At 40.2% G+C, this 21,968-nt stretch overlaps 1 protein-coding gene across 1 annotated transcript in view; it reads left to right on the top strand.

Moving 5' to 3' along the window:
- Positions 1–232: 232 nt before the first annotated feature.
- COL6A5 (collagen type VI alpha 5 chain) overlaps positions 233–21,968 on the top strand; it is a 129,855-nt gene continuing 108,119 nt past the window's right edge. Inside the window, exon 1 of the mRNA XM_077865238.1 lies at positions 233–498. The gene's annotated coding sequence lies outside the window, so the exon portion shown is untranslated. The remainder of the gene's footprint in view (positions 499–21,968) is intronic.

The following is a 21,968-nucleotide window of genomic DNA, read 5'->3' as shown; positions in this document are numbered from 1 at the left end:
TTCAATCTCAATCTCTCTCTCTCCCCCCCCACCCCCAGACCCCAGCTTCCCCTCTCTGGGAATTTTTCTCTGCTTCTCAGCAGGTGGGCTAGGAAGACACCAGTGAATAACTTCTTGGAGTTAAATAGTTAGCCGGAGCAGCAGCAGTGACCTCAGCTCAGCGGCCCGCAGATAAGTCTGCCCTCGGTTTCTGAGAAACTTCTCAAGTTCTTTTGGCAGCCCCGGGCTTCTCCGGAATCGCTGCTAAGCCAACAGGCAGCTGGAGCGTCTCCGGATGCTCACATGAAACCCCGGGAGCAGTTTAAAGCCCCAGCCCCTTGGGCAGCCTGGCCAAGGTCAAGGGTCAGCGGCGGCTATAAAGGGCTGCGGCTGGTACCACCTGCGCGGCGCTGCGCGACCGGCTTCCCGCGCTCCCTCCGGGCGGCCTCGCCGGCCCTCTGCAGAGCTGGGGGGTTGGCCTCTGGGGGCTCTGGGTGTCCCCGACGCCGGGGAAGTTGGGTGAGTGTGAGGTGCGGGGGGCCTTGCGGCCCGAGGTGGGCGGAGGAGCGCGCAGAGGGCAGGTGTCCAGCGCGAGCGAGGCTGTTCCCTCCCTGCAGGTGATTTTGCACCTGTGGGATGCCCTAAAGTCCCCTGCTCCAAGGAACCGCGCAAACAAATGGTTGAGACGAGGTTCCTAAAGGCTAGACTTTGAGAATTGCCCAGGACCTTAGAGCAGTGCTATTCGGAAGTGTGGTGCAAGGACCTGCAGCATCCCCATCCCCTGGGGCTTTGTTAGAAATGCAAATTCAAAGGCCCCAAGCCAGACCTGCTGAACCACAATCTCCCGGTATGGGGCCCAGGAATGTATGTTTTCATAAGCCCTCCAGGAGTCTGCTGCAGCTCAAGTTTGCTTACCTATGACTTTGAGGTCATGTTGTCTAAGACTTGCACCCCTCACTCCAGGCAGAAACTCCCAGGTAACCAGGAAGGGGAGCATAGAGGAGAAGTCATAAGGCATTAGATACTGGGATATATTCAGATATAATAAGAACTTTGAAACATTCATGGCTTGTCGCAATTGCTGTTCAGTGTCCGACTGTGAACTGTGATCTTTGGTTTCCTGAAAACAGTACTCAGGGCTTTAAAGGAACTTTACCTTGTCTCTACTCTGTGCAAGGCCTCAAGCAAGGTTCTTTCAAAGTGAAGGAGAAAGTTGTGTACTTTTAAAATCTCCTGGTGGCTTATCTTTCCTTTAACCAGGATCTTTGTAATACGGTGTAGCGTTTCATATCCCCCACATTTATCTTGGTTTTTGGTATTTAAGTGCTCCTTCTGAAGTTAATTTTTGTTATTGCTTTTAACCTAGAATGTCAGATTAGGTATTTTGAAAGAGATTTCCTTTATAAGTTCTGAGCAAAAATGCTTAAAAACTCTAAAAATCTTTAAGACATATGTTTTGGTGTTCGTATTGAAGTCTACTTGATACATTTTACAAGTAGAATATTTAGGGATCCTGAGATTTCTTATGAATCAAATAGAGTTAGACTTAATATTTAAGTCTAACTCTACTATCTCCAAGGTTCTGAACCATTCCTGCAGATTCCTTCATCACTACTGGGAACCTCATTCAGGAAATAGTCAATGATGAAGGTTGTATGAATGGTTTGCTGTTAGTTTTGTCTTTTGGTGGCTAACTTAAATATTAAGTCTAACTCTACTACTGAGTCATTCTGAGACTCTCGAGTGAATTTCTGTGGATATTTCTCAGTTTTCCACTCTTGTCAATGGGTGGATGCAGGAGGTATGCTTTTGATGTGGCACCTGGCAGCATTATTCCAAAGTATCACCCCCAGAGTTCCCTACCTGCTGTATGGTTACAATGTTGAATCTTTATTAATATGTTAGACTAGACAAAATACTTAACACAGTGATCATAGTTAATTATGTATGCATGTTTTAAGTTAAAACACCCGAGAAGCTTGCTCACAGATTTCAAAGGCTAACTTCTGTTTTGAAAACAATTTTGGAAATGTCAGTTAAAATTACAAGTTATTGGTAAGAATGCCATGTGCCTGTGAAAATAAAGCTTGCCACTGTAAATATTCCTCTTCCTGAATCATGGCTGCACACAGAACTTGCTTATAAGAATTCAAAGAGCATACTCAGTATCCTTTTATAATGGAGTATAAGGTTTGCAACATAAGTCTTATTTTTGTCATATTTTATGTTGTTATTTCCCTCCTTCAAATCACCTTCCAAAAGAGAAGAATTTTTTTTTTTAAGAGAAGAATTTTTAACCCTGGAGCATTTATCTGGATCCCTCTAGCTCTGACAGTGGGGGACAGGAATTTACTTGAGATGTGTACTTTTCACGGCATTGCAGTTTGCTTTGAGAATGCTCCTGTCAATCTCCTAGGATCTCAGATCCAGGTCCTCTCTGCGCAGGTGCAGAGAAGGTGATGGGCACTGGGCAAAGCTGGGACTTAGGATACAAACAAGATGCATACCTACCTTATGAGGAAGCACTAGCCAGTGGGGCATTGGCAGTTGCCCTGTGGTCCTGCCCTAGATTCTTCTGACCTGCTCGGATTCTAATCTTTCAAGCCAGTTTTGGGGGCATACTGTAATTCAAGACTTGGTCTCTGAAAACCCATTGCAAAATTCTACTTTCTTTAATGGACGCGAGTGACACGTTGAGACATCTCCCTTAGCATGGTTGGAAGATAATAAAGGACATGAAGAGACCAGAATACTGGGATGAGAACTTTAGGAAAACAGTGTTGTGCAGTGGAAGGAACATCATCTTTGCTGTTGGAGAGACTGCATGTTTTGGGGCAATCTGTACTCCCTCACAGAGCCTATTTCTTTATCAATAGTAGGGTATAATCATCATGCAGAAAGACCTACTCTTCTTCTGGTTCATCCACCTTCAGTGTTTATTTCATGGGCTAACATTAGCTACAAAGGAGGTTTGGAAATGTGATTTTATTTTATTTTTTTTTTTAAAGAGTTTTTTTTTTTTAATTTTTTATTTATTTGTGATAGTCACAGAGAGAGAGAGAGAATGAGGCAGAGACACAGGCAGAGGGAGAAGCAGGCTCCATGCACCGGGAGCCCGACGTGGGATTCGATCCCGGGTCTCCAGGATCGCGCCCTGGGCCAAAGGCAGGCGCCAAACCGCTGCGCCACCCAGGGATCCCTGGAAATGTGGTTTTATAGCTGAGCACCCCTATCCATCAGTATAAGGGTTCTATTGATAAAGAGGGAATATTGGATAATAAATAGGCAACTAGAGTTTCTGAAAAAATAATGCAGGACCAGATTGGTTCTTTGGAGATTGTAAAGTGCCAATGGTTGTGGTGGATAGTGGTATGTACATGTGTACGCATTAAAGAATAGAAGGTGGTAGAGAAAATGTGATAATAACAAGTTTCTACGCTGCTGGATGGCTTGAGGATGTTCAAGTTAAGCAGACAGGCCCCTGAAATAGAAGTGCTCTGGCTTTGAAAATGTGCTAATAATCGTATCTCTACCTAGGTTTTTTTTTTTTTTTTTTTAAGATTTTATGTATTTGAGAGAGAGAGAGCAAGAGAAAGTGTGTGCGAGTGAGAGAGCACAAGCAGGGGGCAGGGCAGAGGGAAAGGGAGAAGCAGACTTCCCGCTGAGCAGGGAAATCTGATGCTGGACTCCATCCTAGGACCCTGGGATCATGATCTGAGCCTAAGGTAGACGCTTAACTGTTTAACCGATTGAATCACCTGGGCGCACTCTATCTAGGTCTTGAAGCAATTTACATAAATGGCTATATTTAAATCAAACAGTAATCCTGAGGGGTAAAAAAGTAGATGTATTTATTACCACTTCATTGATAGGAATGTTGAGGCTAGATTTATTAAACCCTTGTGTATAAGCATATGCTCAGTTAGCACAGAGCTACTGTAAACCTTAGCTTTTCTGGCACCCAGCTGATCTCCTTATCAGGAGGGGTCAGGTTGTAAAAGAAATGAGAGAATGAAGATAACCTTGCATACTTCATTTTTACGATTGCAATAAGGTAAGAAAAAAATTTGGAAAGAGGGAGATAACATAATGAAATTTTGTAATTTAATAATTAAAGATGATGTAATGATTTAAGAGCCTATATACCTGGGTTCAAATCAGCATTTAATCACTTGCTAGCTGTGTAAACTTGGGTAAGACACTTAACACCACTATTTTCTTCTATCTTATGGGGTAATAGTAGTACTCATTGCATAGAGATCTTGTAAAGATAAAGAACAAAAAATAGTGATGGATACATAATAAGAAATAAGTGCTTGCTGTTTTAGATAGACCATAACTAAGAGAAAAAATTGAAAATCAATTGAGTTAATTGAAATAGCTGACTACAAGATAAATTTAGGGAAAAAAACAATAGTTTTTCTATAAACAGTAGTAAGCAGCTAAGAATATAATGAAGAAAACGTCTATTCTAAATAAAAATAAACTACAGAATGAGAACTATGTATGTGAAATGTGTGTGACCAACTACTGTTGGCTCCTTGCTGCCTGAACTTTACCCTCTACCCTTGCCCCAAACGCACATTAAGAGAGATGCACAGAAAACCCAAAGCACCAGTATGGGTTTTATGCAAAAATACTTCCAAGAAAAAGGGAAGCCTTTGTTATACGCAAAACAAAGATTAAGAGTTGTTCCAGGAAACCGAAGAAAATTACTCTAAACTCTAAGGCATTAGAGAACACAGGTTTTCTTTGGTTTCTTTTCTTTCTTTCTTTTTTTTTTTTTTTTTAAACACAGGTTTTCTAAAGCAAGGGCTCAGAGAAATGCAAGAAGCAATGAAAGACAAAGGCAAGGAAAGCTCAGAAAGAACATAAAACCAAAACCCAAATTAGAAGGTATAAGTCAGAAAAAAAAAAAAAAGAAAAAAGAAAAAAAAAGAAGGTATAAGTCAATCTGGTGGAAAATTAGTTTTGCCTTAGAGGACAACTTTGAAAAAAAAAAATCTCGTAGATTGCAGAAGGCAAGGACAAAGAGAGAAAAATGGTTAGACTAACAGTAATGGAAAACAAGTAAGAGAGAAACAGCATCAGACTATGTAGATTTAATGCCCCCCCCCCAAAAAAAGGATAAACGGAACTGAAAATAAATATAAAACATGTTGTATTTCTATGAACTCAAATTATCATTCATTTTAAGATGTACCTTTGATTTAAAAATAGTTTTGGGGCAAATAAAAAGGAAAATAGAACTGTATATTAAATGAATGTGTCACAAGAAATTTCTCATTTGAGAAAGACTAAAATGTAAAAAAATGTATTTTTTAGTTGAAAAAATATAGAATTAGATGAAAACTTTTCCAAAGTAAAAGAGCATCTGCATTGGCATGTCAAGAGTCTCACCATGTTCTGAAAAATCAAAAAACAAAGAAACCCCCCAAACTCAAATAATATTAGCATGGTGTTTAAGGATAAAGAATAAAATATCCAAGCAGAAAAATAAAGGATTTAAGGATAAAGGATAAAATATCCAAGCAGAAAAATAAAAAATAAATTAGACTGGCAATATAAATGATCTCAGCAATATCAGATTTCAGAGGAAAATGACTCCATGATGAGAGCTTAGAGGGAAAATGATGGAATGAGACCAGAGAATTCTATAGCCACCTCAGTAGATGGCTTGTGCTGAATTTTTGTTAGCACTGATTTAGATTGCTCTAGATGGCAAGTTGGAAGCTATCAGAAAGACATTCTCAGTTATGCCAGATGTCAGGACATATAACGTAATCCTTGCTACTCCAGTTTTCTGAGGACTAGCATCTTCTAGGAGCTTGTTAAAAATGCAGAATCTCAGGCCCCATTCCAGAGCTCCTGAATCAGAGCCTGCATTTTAACAAGATGCCCAGGTAATTCTTGTGTGCTTTAAAGCTTGAGAAACACTGTCTTCCACAAGCACTTGCTAAAAGTCTTCTAGCCCAAGCGCTTTGTAACTGGTGTGTGTTGTAAGGATTGTGGATCTGCTGGGACATTCATCTCCTTAGCCTGTGGGGTCAAAGACCTTGGGCTGAGGACATAAAGAACAATGTCCTTTCCTTTGTGGACCATGATCTATGGTTGTGGTGTCCAGTATGGTAACCAGTCATCATATGTGGCTCTTGGATACTTGAAATGTAGTCTAAGTTGAGTTATGCTATAGGAGTAAAATATAAGCCAAATTTTGAAGATTTAGTGTGAAAAATGAATGCAAAATATTGTGTTAATTCTTGTATCGATTACCCATTGACATTATGGTATTTTGGATACATTGGGCTAAGTAAAATGCATAATTTAATTAATTTCGTGTATTTCTTTGCTAATGTAGTTGCTAAAAAATTTAAAATTGCATGTGTGGCCTGCATTCTGTTTCTGTTGGACAGTACTGATCTGGTTGCTTTAGGTAGCAAAAGGAAAATCAAAATAAAGAAGCTAAGAATGGATATGGACTTAAATGGCACATTAATCCTATTTAAACTTAGAAATAAAATTGAATAGTTGTGGTATTGTGTTCACAGAGCAAGAATTATGTTGTAAAAAATAAAAAGCTACGGTATGAAAACCCTAAAGTTTAAAAGATAATTCCATGATAACAGATTGGGAGACTTCTTTTGCCCCTAGAAAATTCAATCAAAAAATGAAAGAGGAGGGGCACCTGGGTGGCTCAGTCAGTTGAACCTCTGATTCTTGATTTCAGCTGGGGTCATGATCTCAGGGTCGTGAGACCTAATCCTGTGTGGGGCTTCATGCTCAGCATGGAGTCTGCTTGGGATTCCTTTTCCCTCTTTCTCTGCCCCTCCTCCTGCTCACATTCTCTCTCTCTCTCTCTCTCTTTCTCTTTCTCTCTCTCTCTCTCACACACACACAGACACCAAAGAAAGAAAGAAAGAAAGAAAGAAAGAAAGAAAGAAAGAAAGAAAGAAAGAAAGAAAGAAAGAATAGAAAGAAAGAAAGAAAGAAAGAAGAAAGAAAGAAAGAAAGAAAGAAAGAAAGAAAGAAAGAAAGAAAGAAAGAAAGAAAGAAAATCTTTTTAAAAATGAAAGAAGAGTCAGGTAATGTAAGCAGACTACTTTTCTTATCTTTTGTAGACAAGGGACATAAATTTCATTTCTAAAGCTGATAAATTTAGAAATATAAGTTAAGACATCTTTACAAATAATTTTATTTAGCTTGTCCTAAGTAAAAATCTGACGTATTTTCTTCCAAAATGATGATCAATAGAGGGGAAATTAAAAAGAAAAAAAACAGACAACAAGGCAAAAAATGTTAAACAAAAGAAACAGTAGGGAAAAGTAAAGACTAACTTATAAAATAGAGATGATACAAGTCCAAACATATATTTTATAATATAATATGTATTTAAATTACCCATTAAAGAAAAAGATTCATAGATTGCATCAGAAAGTTATATCCAGCCAAATGCTCTCTACCAGAGATACATCTAAAATTTAAAAGATTTGATAATTGATATTAATGATATGCTATCCAAGAGAAAGCAGGGATTATGCTGTTATATTATCTTGAGATCAATAGAAAAGATATTAAATGAGGCATAATGCATACTTTTTTTTGCATACTTTTTTATAACCTTTTTTCTTTTTTTAAACCAACATTTATTGACCAGTACTGCTAAATATCAAGATACAACAATGAGCCAAAGCAGATGTCTTTCTCTGATTAAGTTTACCATCGAGTGGTACACACCCTATAATCAAAGGTCACATAATAATAGTAAATGACAAATATGATTTGCAAGGACAATATAGCTGTCACAAACTCTATGAAATAGCTAGCATGGTATAGAAATATATAAAGCCCAACTGCAAGAAATGATAATACAGGGTAGGAGAAATGTTGATCCACTTATGTTAGTCCTGCAAATGAGAGATTAGATAGACAAAAATACATAAGGATGACCTAATAGATTAATAATGAACTCTATATCATCAGGAGAAAATATATTTTTTTCCCCAAGCATCCATGAAGCATTTTAAAAGAGAGAGTTTAAATCAGGTCCAAAGGGAAACCTTAATCTGTTCCAAAAAAGAAAAATATTACAGATCACATTCCCTGAATGCAATGCTTTAAAATCAAAAGTAATAAAAGAAAGAGTCACTACAAAATAAAATGACTTTAATAAAATGTATAAAACAAATTTGAAATTTCTACCCACTAGAAAAATTTAAAGATTTATTTATTTTTTTTTTAATTATTTTTTTATTTTTTTAATTTATTTTTTATTGGTGTTCAATTTACTAACATACAGAATAACACCCAGTGCCCGTCACCCATTCACTCCCACCCCCCGCCCTCCTCCCCTTCCACCACCCCTAGTTCGTTTCCCAGAGTTAGCAGTCTTTACGTTCTGTCTCCCTTTCTGATATTCCCCACACATTTCTTCTCCCTTCCCTTATATTCCCTTTCACTATTATTTATATTCCCCAAATGAATGAGAACATATAATGTTTATTTTATTTTTAGAAGAGGGGAGAATGCACGAATGGGATGAGGAGAGGGAGAGAGAATCTCAAGGGAAGTTAGGAAAATGCATTGCCTCCAAAAGGTTTCATTTCCAAATAAGAATAGATATAAATGAGGGATCCCTGGGTGGCGCAGCGGTTTGGCGCCTGCCTTTGGCCCAGGGCGCAATCCTGGAGACCCGGGATCGACTCCCACGTTGGGCTCCCGGTGCATGGAGCCTGCTTCTCCCTCTGCCTGTGTCTCTGCCTCTCTCTCTCTCTCTGTGTGACTATCATAAAAAAAAAAAAAAGAATAGAAATAAATGAATGAATCATTCAATTCAAGAAGTTAGAAGACACAAAATGAGCCTAAGTAAAGACAGAAAGTTGAAAATTAAGGCAGAGAAAAACACCCAAATTGATTAATAAATGCAAAACAAAGTTTTTTGGAGAGGAAAATTACAGGAAAAAGAATAATCTACTAGTTATTATAATCCAGAAAGAGAGAAGAAAAACAAAATGCATAATATTAGGAATGAGAAATCACACATACCCTTAAAGGGTAGAGAAAAATGAGAGGATTTTCAAATAGTTAAATAAATAAGAAAATATATTAACAGGTAATATGAATACTAATAAAATATAAATTGGGTACATTTAGGAGAAATATTTGAGCCAAATATATGAGTTTTTAAAATTAAAATATGTATATGTATAAATGTCAGGCAGAATAATAGAGATTATATCATAATACTAAACTTGTATAATTGGTTAGTGCAGCGTTGGCAACTCGCCACCAAATAAAGTTTTATTGGAACATAACCACAGGGCCAACTTATCTACTAGGCACAGAAAGCATGGTATCTAGGGCCCCCAGTACTTTTAGGGCCTCATGAAATGCTTTAATTTCACTAATAATCAGAAGGAAAAAAATTAAACTTTTAGGGTCAAAAATATTTAAGTTTTTCTTCACATGAAGGCCCACGAAAGTATCAAAAGCTATATCAAAAATAATTTTTATTTAATTTTGTTCTTTTTTAAAGATTTATTTATTTATTTGTAAGAGACAGAGAGAGAGAGGCAGAGACACAGGCAGAGGGAGAAGTGGGCTCCTCATAGGGAGCTCAATGTGGGACTCGATCCCGAATCCCGGAATCACGACCTGGGCAAAAGAAGGCAGGCGCCCAACCACTGAGCCACCCAGGCGTCCCTTAATTTTGTTCTTAAGGGAAGCTTGTAAGGCAAAAGTTCCTAGGGCCCATGGCAGTCCTAATGCAGCTCCACAGCCATGCTCATTTGTTTACATATATTGTCTGTGGCTGCTTTTATAAAGGCAGAATTGAATATTTGTACTGGAGTCAAAACCCAAAATATTTACCATCTGACTCTTTACAGGGAAAGTTTGCTGACTCTTGGCTTAGTGTGTTAGCACTCATGATATTAAACTGAACTATCTTTATGACCTGGATTTTATTCTTACTAATTACTTCTACCTATACCATCAATCCTTTAAGACATCAACAACAAAAAATTCAAAGAATGTTTTTGAATTCCTCACATTTCTTGACCATTTATTAAAGGCGGGATGCCCTTTATGTCAGTTCAAAATTTTAAGAGAAGAAAAACTGCCAAGTAATCAATATCTATGTTTAATTATCTTCATCCCATACATCATAAAGAATATAAAAAGAATGGGGAAAGGGCAGTGTTAAGGAAAAGCAGTAACTCTGTATAACATGTTCTTTCCGAATGTCATCTGCAAACGAGTATTTGCTTCTTGCCGCGTGAATGCAACGCAGTGGCCCCAGCAATAACCCAGGAGATGACAGTGCTGAGACTGCTTTTCCTGAACCGGAGCACCAATTGTTTATAATTTGGCTTCTAAAGTTTTAGAAAATCACAATAGTTTACAAGTTTGGCGTAAAATTTCAGATTTATTTTTGGATCCCCTCAAATTTATGCTGTGATGTGGCCTCAGTTTTGACTATATATTAATGGTAAGAATCAAGTTTGCTTTTGGTTAGTGAGCATTGTGATTCGTTTATACATAGGAAAGCTCCTGGAAGAATAACCAGCAGCCTGGTATGGGTTTTAGCTGTAGGGAATGGGAATATGTATCTGCTGGTACACTAGGTGGAGGTGTAGTGAGTAGTCCGTGCAACTCGGAAGGAGTAGATTGTTATTGACATTGATTAGAATTCCCAGCTCATTGGATTTAATATAATGCAGATCAAGTTGGTTTTATTTCTGTTTTATTCACCCAGAGTCTATAGTTTACATTACTGCTCACTGTATTTATAATGACCTACATCTATCATTATAGTATCATACAGAGTAGTCTCACTGCCCTAAAAATACTCTGTGCTTTACCTATTCATGCCTCCTTCCCCCAACTTCTGGCAACCACTGATCTTTTTGCAGTCTCCAGATTCTGCTTTTTCTGAATGTTTCTACAGTTAGGGTCATAGAGTACGTAGCCTTTTAGACTGGCTTCATTCACTTAGCAATATGCATCAGACCTTCCTCTGTGTCTTTTCATGGTTTGGTAGCTCATTTCTTTTTAGCTCTGAATAATATTATATTGTCCAGCTGTCCCACTGTGTATTTATCCATTCCGCTTGGTGAAGGACATCCTGGCTGCTTCCAGATCCACTTTCAGACAACACTACTTCCTTCCTCCTGTCCCTTGTATCATTGTTATCATTAATTTCACCTATATATAAACTATAATCATCAGGTACATTATTGTTGTCATTATTTTGAACAAAATGTTGTTTCTTAGGCTGATTAAGAATAAGAACAAAGGTTTGTATTTAACTTTACTTGTTCCTTCTCTAATGCTCTTGTATTAACTACATTTTCTTAATTTCCGTGTTTTTGAGGTTCTGGCATCTGGAGTCTTGTTGACTAGGGAGGGACTGCCTCTCTCCATGGTTGACTAATTCCTAGATAGTAAGGGATTCGTCCACAAGCCCTTCTCTGATATGTAAACCAATCAAACCTGAGTCCATACCTCCAGCTGACACCTCTTATTGGGCTCTTGAACTCTGGGACATTATCCCCTTTTTCTAATCATCCCAGGATTGTGCTAGACAACTAGAGACCACCCTGCCAGTGCAGAGCCCACGGACATTATTCAACTGTCCAATTCTAAATCCACCTAGCTTGTTGACTTTGTCTCATTCATTTCTTCCCAGGAAAACCACAATGAAGACTCCCACCCAGAGTTCTTTCTCTTTCTCTGCCTGTTCCTCTTGCCTTAGTTCTTCCCTAGCTGGCCCTTTGTGGTGTGTTGTGCCTCCTGTTTCATTTTTGGGTCTGCATGTCTTACTGTACCTGATTAAAATAAATCCTGGGTACCATTAAAACTTGAACCTTTATATAGATTTGGATTTCTGATTTCTATTATTTTCCTTCCCTGAAGAACTTCTTTTATCATTTCTTGCATGACAGATCTACTGGTGATGAATTCTATCCATTTTTGTTGGAGAAAATGTGTATTTTTCCTTCGCTCCTGAAGGATAATATCCCAGGATGCACAATTCCAAGGTGATGGTTTTTTCTCTTAATACATTGAATATTCCACTCTACTCACTTCTTGCATGTCTGGCTTCTGAGGAGAAGTCACATGTAATATTTATCCTTGCTCCTCTACAGATAAGATTTTTTTCTTCTGACTTCTTTCAAGACTTTTGCTTTACTTTTGATTTTCTGTAGTTTGAATATGGTATGCCTGGATATAGTTTTTGTTGGTTTTGTTGTTTGTTTTGGCATTTTTCCTGCTTGTTATCCACTGTACTTCCTGTATCTGTGGCCTGGAGTCTACATTAATTTGGGGGAATTCTCAGTCATTATTGTCTCAAATATTTCTTCAGTTCCTTTCTCTCTCTCTTCCCATTCTGGTATTCCAGCTCTAAGTATGTTCTACTTTTTGTAGTTGTCCTAGGGTTCTTGCATATACTGTTCCTTTTTTTTTCATATTTTTTGTTTTTCAGTTTTTGAAGTTACTATTGACATATCCACAAGCTTAGAGATTCTTTCCTCATCCGTGTCCTGTCTACTAACAAGCCCACTAAAGGCAATTTTCATTTTTTTTTAAAGATTTTATTTATTTATTCATGAGAGACACACAGAGAGAGGGAGAGGCAGAGACACTGGCAGAGGGAGAAGCAGGCTCCATGCAGGGAGCCCGACGTGGGACTCAATCCTGAGTCTCCAGGATCACACCCTGGGCTGAAGACGGTGCTAAACCACTGAGCCACCAGGCTGCCTGCATTTTTCACTTTTGTAACAGTGTTTTTGACCTCTTGCATTTCTTCTTGATTCTTGGAATTTCCATGTCCTGCTTCCATTTCCCATCTATTCTTTCACACTGTCTACTTTTTCCATTAGAGCCCTTTGCATACTAATCAGCTATTTTAAATTCCTGGTCTGATAATGCCAACAATCCCTGCTGTGTCTAAGTCTAGTTATGCTGCTTGATCTGTCTCTTTGAACTGTGTTTTTGCCTTTTAGCATGCCTTACAATTTTTTGTTGAAAGCTGGTTATGGTGTAGTGGGCAAGAGGGACTGCAATAAATGGTTAGTGATGTGGTGATGAAGTGTGGATGGAAAGGAAACATTCCATGGTCCTAGGATTAGATCTATCTTTTAGTGAGCCTGAGATCCTGGTCTGGGAACTTCCCATGTACTTCTCAGTTTTTCATCCCCTCTGATGGGACAGGATGGCTACTGGCTACAGGGAGCTGGAGCTAGGTATTTCCCTTCTCCCAGGTTGATTAGGTTCTGGTAAAACCCCAATAGGTTAGACTCTGGTAAAATAGTGTCTCCTGAGGGCAGGTCTTAGTAAACAGAACAGAACTCTGGAATATTTCAAAATGGTTATTTCCCCCCACCCCTCCTGCTGGAAGCACAGGAGTCTTTCTCGGGTGCTCACTATGAGAATGTGGTAGAGCTCCTAGAGGTAAAACTTACAGAAGTGTGAATGCCACCCTAACACTGGACCTTCCCCTGGAATTTTTAACTCTCATATTTGTCCACATTGAGCCTCCAATAATTTGTCAATTATAGTTTAGCTTCTTGTGCCCTGGCACTGATTCCCACAGAGGTATCCAGAGAGATTCCTGTCCATGAGTTTCTGATTTGATCAGTTGTGATTCTCTGTATCATGTGTCTTTGCCTCTAATGGAGCAGTGGTTTGCCCTCTGACTTCACTTCTCTGATGGATCTAAGAAGAGTTGTTGATTTTCAGATTGTTCATCTTTTTACTTGTTAAGACACAGTAATGACTTTCAAGCTTCTTATGTGCCAAACTGGAAACTGGAAATCCTGGGATGCTTTTAAGAGAGAAACAGGCTGCTGTTAATCACTATACTGGAACAGCAGTTTTTAATTGGTTCTATTCTAGAAAACTGCATTGCATATTCGTGGATTCTTTCATTCAATTTTTATGTTTGCTTTACTTAGGAAAAAATAATTTTTAATTTAAGAATCAATTAAAAGTGTCCTCATTCCCACATCCTAAAAATAAGTATATTTGACAATGAAAAAAAATTGAGATCACACTGGACACTCTCAACTTTGCATTTCCCCCCTAACCTACACTTTTAATTAAATTGAGCAAGCATTTACTTGCTTTGCACTGTATTTAGAGAACCTGAAAGTAGACTAAAACAAGATCCTTTCCCTCAAAACTTACACTAAAGATGGATCAGTCAAACATGTACACAGAAAAAAACAATATGGATAATAAAATATGTACATGAGCTATTAAAAACTAGTGGTGTAGCCTGAGTGTTTGATGCAAATGGGAACATGGAAGGTAGATGTAGCCACAGTAGTCAGGGGGTAGGCCAGCCAGGTCTCAAAGTATAGTTGTGATTTGAACTTGTGTATAAGACAAGGGCTATTCAGGCTTGGGACAGAGGAGAAACAGAGCGGGTGTATGGTGTTTGGTTGGTTCCAGAGGGATTGGGAATTTGAGAACTCTCCAGAGACTCTGGTTCTGCAGAGTCGTAGCAAGAAGGAACCATCCTAGAGGCCCCAATTCTGAATTTCCCAGTGGGTCTGGTATCTAAGCATATTCAGAGTTGCCAAGTGCAATTTGGTCAAGATTCTTTTGCTTGTGAACTACCAAAGTGCTCAAGCACAAAATGGGATTTATTAGCTAAAATGCCTAAGGATGTCCCAGGGACATGTCAGACTGATCAGAATGTTCAACTGATGTCATGACAAACATGTCTCTCTCATGTTAAGATAACATGTCTTGACAAACATGTTCTCCTTTATGGTGGCAAGATGACCCTAGCAACTTATACTCCACCAGTTTATTATCCTTGCAGCAAGAGAGCTTCTTCCTCCTAACAGATCTAGCAAAAGTCCACATATTGGCTGATATTTATTGGCTTTGATGGTCTAGGTCAGGTGCTCATCTTTGGATCAATCACAGTGATTAGAGCAGTGCTGGCTTAAGTTAAGGTATTCTTTCCTGGAGTGAGGGCAAGATCATGATTCCAGCAACTACATGGATTGAAAGTAGGGAAAGAGGTTTCTCAGAAGCAGTTGTGAGTGGTGGGCACACCAAATAGACAAATGTCTACTACAGGATACTTTATATATATGATCTCCTATAAACATCTGAACAACATAATGCTACAACCATTACTGATCACAACCTACAGATAAAGTCATTGAAGTACAGACCTTTTTCTCTTTGGGGCTGTTCCCCTGTACTCTCTACAGAAAGTTTGCTTAGGCCCTTTAGGATGGCCCAATCCAATGGTTCTCAGCCTTGTCTGCACAGGGTGATTTTATTTATTTATTTTTTTAAAGGATTTTCTTTCTTTATTCATAAGAGACACACAGAGAGAGATAGAGACATAGATAGAGGGAGAAGCAGGCTCCCTGTGTTGAGACTGATGTGGGGCTCAATCCCAGGATGCCGGGATCAGGCCCTGAGCCAAAGGCAGATGCTCAGCCACTTAGCCACCCAGACGTCCCACCGGGTGTGCTTTTAAAAATCCCAGTGCTCTGGCCACATCCCCAACAAATTGAGTCAGAAATTCTGGGAGTGGGACCAGGCTTCAAAATTCCACAGTGGAAAAAAAAAAATTCCACAGTGGTTCTCTAGTGTGCAGCCATGGCTGAAAACCACCAGCCTGAGGTTGTTTTCTTTTCAGAAAGTTGTAATGAGAACAAAGAGCAGAGCCAAGTTCCATTTTGTCGGCAACAGTACCAATAATGAGGCACACACTCAAGGAGATCAAACTACCACAGGAAGCAAGCTACTATTCCAGTGGAAATCAGGCATTGAGAATATAGATGGAGATATTACTAGTTTGGGATTTTATGATTTGAAGGGTAGCCATGGTTGAATGTCATTAATTCCTATGTGGATTATAACAGGCCTTCTGAAGTTTTAGCAGGTGGAAGTCTTTGAAGCATAAGCAAGACATTCTTCTCTCTGGGGATGTTTATTTAAAAGAAATCTGATCTGTAGGTTTTGGATGAGATTGTTGAAAGGTAATTAATAATACTTGAAAACCGAAAATCTTTGATGCCTGGGGAGTCTGGTTTAAGAACCTTCGGGATGTACTAATGTGCTTTCTGCTCACGTTCTGGCAAGAAGTGTGACTACTTCATCTGAGAGGCCCAGACCGTGGAAGGATGGACTTACTTGTTTTCTGTCTTCAGCAGAGCCTTGTTCCTAGAAGAACCGGGTTCTGATTCACAAAAGGAGGGCATTTTATTGCTGAAGTTCAATCCTCTTGTTATGTATATTAGGAGACCAAGTCTCAGAAAGGAGATCACAGTTATGAATTATGAAAATTTTCACAATTCTTGATCAAACTTGTAGAAGTCATTAGAACATATTAAGTGTTTTTATATGCTTTTGTTGATACTTTTCATAAAATAAAGTTTTATTTTTAAGTTCATTCTTACTCAGTTCTTTATAATTCTGAAATATCATGTTTATTTATTCTTTCAATAAATATATATTTTTAAGATTTGTTTATTTATTTGACACAGAGAGAGTGCACAAACAGGAGGCAAAGCAGAGGGAGAGGAAGAAGCAGGATCCTCACTTAGCAGGGAGCCTGATGTGGGGCTGGATCCCTGGACCCTGGGATCATGACCTGAGCTGAAGGCAGATGCCTAACTGACTGAACCACCTAGGTGGCCCTCAATAAATATTTACTATGCACCAGTGTGTGCCAGGTACTGGAGTAGGTGCCACAAATCATTATTGTATGATGGAGTTTTCAGTGACATTTAAAACCAATGAGTTCTGTTACTTTATTTTGGAGTTTACCATTTGGTGTTTTTTTTTTTTTATATATATATTTTTATACAACTATTCTGGCTCCCTAAGTAGGCTATATATTCTCAGAGGGACTATTTTATGTCTTTTATTCTTTATGTCCACAAGCCTATTAACAGTTCCATTAATTATCTATAAATGGCAGTATTGGATGACTGGGCAAGTGACAGCTGGTAGATTTGTTAATTAAGCTGCAGCCCATGTTTCTTATATGCCTTATTTGTCCTGGTTTAAGAAGACTGTGGCATAAACATTTCTGCCTTCAGCTCCTAATCTAATTTGCCCTGATGAAGATGTCCTTAGAATGTCGTTCCCCAAATAAGAAAAAGCTGAGAAACTGTTTCTTTGTACTGGAGCGCTGTGCCACGTAGCTGTGGGATCCTCTGTGTCTTAGGTCCTTGATCTCTCCTCTTGCCCTATGGGCATAAGGTAATCTCTTGGTTTAGAAAGTGTGGCAAGGGGCTCTCTAGTCAAAGTTCCGCTGATGCAAATATCATGCTGCCACAGTATCCCCAGGGCTTTTCCTTGCCTCCTCTTCCTTCAAGAACAATCAGCAGCTCATAATTGCCAACAGAATAAAGTAACTCCTAAAATGCTCCTAAGAGCATTTAAAGCCCTCTGCCATCTTGTCACCTCAACCCATCCTTTTCCCTTTAGCCTTGTCTTCCACCCCTCCTCATTCTACACCCTGCACCACAGCCAAAGCAGAAGCTGACAGCTTCCAGGATCCACCTACTGCTTGCTGCTGTCCATGATCTTTGCTGTCAGGGCTCTGTGGACACCAGAACTGTCTCCTCCTGTTATCTTTGCCCTTTGATATTCTAGGCATCCATCAAGTCTAATCCAAATGCATTTTGTTCAGGCCCTCCTTTGAGATGACAAGTAATTTTGCCCTATTTATAAGTATTTGCATCAGTATTTGCCTTCAGACCTTCCTTCACTTTCTTACTGAGCACTCACTCTGTGCCAAGCACTGGGGATGTAAAGATGTATCAAACATGCTGTGGTCTCAGCTCCAAAGAAGTTTACAGTCTGGAGAGGGAGGCAGTTATGTAAGCAGCCAGAATGAAAATTTCAGGAGAGTGAAGATTTTGTCTCTTTTATCCGCTACTGAATCCAAACTGCCTACAACAGTGCAGAGAGAACCTAGTTACCACTCAAGAAACGTTTATTGAGTGAATAATCAGGAGCATATGTAGTTGTAGGTGCATGTGTGTACATATATATATATACATATGCATATATGTGTGTATAGATAAATATATAGAAAGGATAAAGTCCAATGAGACTGCAGAGGAAGGAAGACTTTGCTGAGTCTGTTTCTAAGTCATGAGTTGGACTTTGCCTGACAAAAATTCTACTCTTAAAAAAAAAAAAAATTCTACTCTTGTTTTTAGGCAAGGACTAGCTGTTGACCTTTGTTTTCCCATTTTTCCCACCTTGAGCTTCATGCATCATGGTAACTCAGTAAATGTTAATGGCCCTGAACTGAAGCTGTTTATAGCTAATCTGGGACTCTGGAACCTCGCTTTTCACCTGTTTCTGCCTGACCTATATTAAAGGAAATACTGGTCCTGGCACTGATACCAAATCCCTCCCCTCTCCTGCCATCTGTTTCCTCGATGAGCTGACCCTGGGGATTTAGAAGGCCTTTACTTTTTATAAAAGTGGAACTAGTGCTGTCCACACGGTGTGGCCTCTGCTGTTATGGCAGGTTCCCAGTGACTTGTCTAGAATGGTCCAATAGAGCTTTGGCACACAATTGCTCAGACTGGTGGAATTTGCTTCCTACTCACAGGGTATTACTTTATCAATCTCAGGATACTCCAAACATGGACTTTTGCTTCTAGAAAAGCCTAGAATTGCTGCTGTGTGAGGTTTTATGAGTAGAAATGGCTGGGTTGATGGAATTTCTAGCACCTTCCAAATAATTAATTCAACAACTATTTCTTGAGGCCTCACTAGAGAGTAGGCAACTGACTTAGGCAAGTGGGATGTTCAATAGTGAGGGATGAAAGGCCAAATCCTATCTTCAATGAGCTTATAAGTGTTTGTGTATATGTGTGTGTGTTGGTGAGAAGTGGGGATTAGGAAAAGGAGGTCAGTAACTACAGAATGAGGTGAAATGTGCCAAATGCCAAACAAGAGGATGATCTTGGAAGTTTGAGCAGCTAGAGTGGGGGGCTGTGTGTGTTGATAGATTTGGGGGTGTGGGTGAGAGGGGATATCCTCTCTACAGAGTGGTGCCATGGAAGAAACAAGAGAAGCATGAAAACCAAGGGAAGCAGAGTCATGTGGCACCCATAAGGTGGGCAAACAGTGGAGGAAAATGAGACTGGGTAATTATGTGACCTCTCTGTCCCTTTGGTGAGGGACACTGGTGTGCCTTCCTGATGCTCCCAGAAATGGCCCAAAGCACCAGGGAGGCTGATACCTAGGCTTTAAGCCTCAGCTCCTCCATGGACCAGCTGTGTGACCTTGCCATGCTATACAATCTCCCTGGGCCTCTGAGCCTCAGCTGGAAGTGATTAGGGCCACCTGGGCAGATTTAGGCCTTTATCAGCTGGAGGTTGTGGTTCCTAAAGTATATTCTTCTCCCTCTGCTGGAGCTCCATATCTGGTTCAGAGCCTATTCTTGGCCTGCTTGTGGCACAGATACCCTGAGTTAGGGATGAATAACCAGGGAGGGTGGAGGACGGCCACCCGGAAGAGGGGAACAGCGTGGAGCACAGAAGGTGAGATGGCCTGAGCTTGCTTTTTTACCATCATTCAGTACGTATTGTTCCTTTGGCTGAAAATGTAGAGAGAGATAAATGAAGCTTGGTGGTTTCAGAATGCTGTTCGTATTGTGTTTGATTTAGGATTTAGCAGTGCAAAACTCCAATAAAATATTTACATACTTATTTCCAATCCAGCGGGCTCAAGACTGACACCACTGCCTTTCATGTGTTCCTATAACTCACTGCGTAATTGCTGTTTTCTTTCAGTTTCTGAACCTGTCAGGAGGTTGGAAGCTTGCATTGTGCCTTTGCATTTTACTAAATTAAGCTTCTTCGTTTTCTTGCTTCACCAAATCACGTTTAGACCTCATGCCTTCTGTTCTAAAACAGACGGCCTGATAGAAAGTACAGTTTACCTTTCAGAATGGGTGAGATTTGTGGCATGTTATCAAAAGAAGGGAGATGATTATTCATTATTCCATTATTCCTCTCCTATTTTGTCTCCTGGCAATGGTGGAGGAGTCTCATTCCCCACCTCTCTGTGGCTGAACATCCCTATGGGAAGTAGCAAAGCCACCTCATTGCTTTCTGGTACTGCGTGTGGGACCTTCTCTTCAGATGTGCCCGATTGGCTATCAAATGCCCCTGTAGTGGGCTTGGCATATTCCCCAAGAGACCATGCTGGCTTGAGTTCCCGTTTACCCTCTGAAAGGCTGAGCATTTGAAAATGTGAGAAGGTACAAGTTGATTCATGGGGCAGATATTCGAACTTGCAGTTTCTTTGTGCCCTAAGTCTGGTTTGGGGTATAAGTCCTCCAGCATGGCTGATTGACTTCCCCAAGGTATCCTGTTCCTTGTTCCTGCTGCTCTCAGCTTCACGACCCTCAATCACAACATTATGAGATCGGAGGTATTTAGAGTTATTGGAACTGTGGAGATGTAAGTCAACCCTCTCAGGTTGATGTCTAGGAACCTCTTTATCCTCATTTTCCTGTTTCTCTGCTAGTTTGGACAGGTTGGCAATTTACTGGTGGCTGCTGGCTTCTTTTACTAAATCTAAACAGGAGAGATTGGGGAGTTGAGCCATGGAAGAACCAAGAGCCATAGATTAGATTAGATTATTAGCCAAGGGAATGAAAAATGAGGTTACACATACAAATTAGATTTCTCTCAAGAGCACAAGCAGTATAAAAGATAGACAAATCGGAACAACTTATACTAATGGAAGCAGAAGTAATAGAAAAAGCAAATAAGAAGGTAAAAGGAAAAACATCAGCTAGATGGCCAAATAAGACACCCTTCACTCATATCCCCTTCTCCCTAACAACCATAATTTGGCATCCATCTCTGAATAAAAGTGTCTTTTTGTGAGAGCACTGGAATCCAGGTAGGAGACCATGAAACCCAAGGTAGTGCAAGCTCGAGGAGAGCCGTTTTGAGAAGGCAGGCTCACACCCAGGTACCTGACTTGCTAACTGTGGTCTCTGCCACAGACCCAGAAATAGCTCTGTATCCCCGAGAGTTCAGTTACAGCCTCCTTGGCTTTGGTCCTGTCACTGATACCACATGCAAGGACCCTGGGCACCATGCTCACATGTAGATGCTGAAGCGGCCTGTGAATCAGCTCGAGCTCCTCTTGGCCATGGTCCAGGAGCCCCTGGAGGTGATGCCATCAAGATGGCAGCATAGGTTTTCCCAACTTCAGTCCCCTTCTCAAGATGACCAACTAGCTAGCAACTATCCATAGGAAAGACACTGTTGTGAAAATCCCAGAACCCTGGGGGGTTAGGGTGAAGCACCCCCTGGACCACAGATATTAAGAAAGATGGCTTTAGGAGGTAGGAGGAGCAGTTTCACCTTGATCATGTTGCCACTCCCCCAGGCTAGCACAAGGATCACTGGGGGAATCTGCTGGATTTGACCACTGAGGATCAGACAGCAATGGAGAAAGGGGAACATGGCTTAGCACAACTGGCACTCAGGTCTTGTGAGATCACATGTCTGCTTGCTGTTGTACCTGGGTGAGATCCCAGGCCAGTAAGTCAAGGCCATGGTCCTGTCTGGCCAGGGAGTGATTTGAGTTTCTAATCAAGGGGCTGAATAGGACATGGGGCCCTTTCTATAGCCTCACTTATGCAAGGAAGCAAATTTGCAGCCCCATGCAACTGCCAAGCATAGCCTTCAGCCCCGCCTGACAAGAAGTGCAAAATTCCTGCATCTGTGCAAAATTCCTGCAGCCCTGGTGAGGCGGGGAACCAATCCAGTAGCCTTGCTCAATTGTTGAACATAGTCTCTGGCTTCACATGACCTGGAAGACTGAACAGTGACCCTGGACAGCCTTGGATCACAGCCTCTCGTACTGCCTAGGCAGAGAGCCCAGCCAGTGTCTCTGCCCAAATGAGATGCAAAGACTGTGGCTTTAATCTACCAAGGTTCTCAGACAGTGACTCCACCCAACCT

This window comes from Canis aureus, chromosome 22 (assembly GCF_053574225.1).
Source record: "Canis aureus isolate CA01 chromosome 22, VMU_Caureus_v.1.0, whole genome shotgun sequence".
NCBI classification, from domain to species: domain Eukaryota; kingdom Metazoa; phylum Chordata; class Mammalia; order Carnivora; family Canidae; genus Canis; species Canis aureus.
The sequence above is the reverse complement of the archived record's forward strand: the minus strand, read 5'-3'. Positions and strand labels throughout refer to the sequence as shown.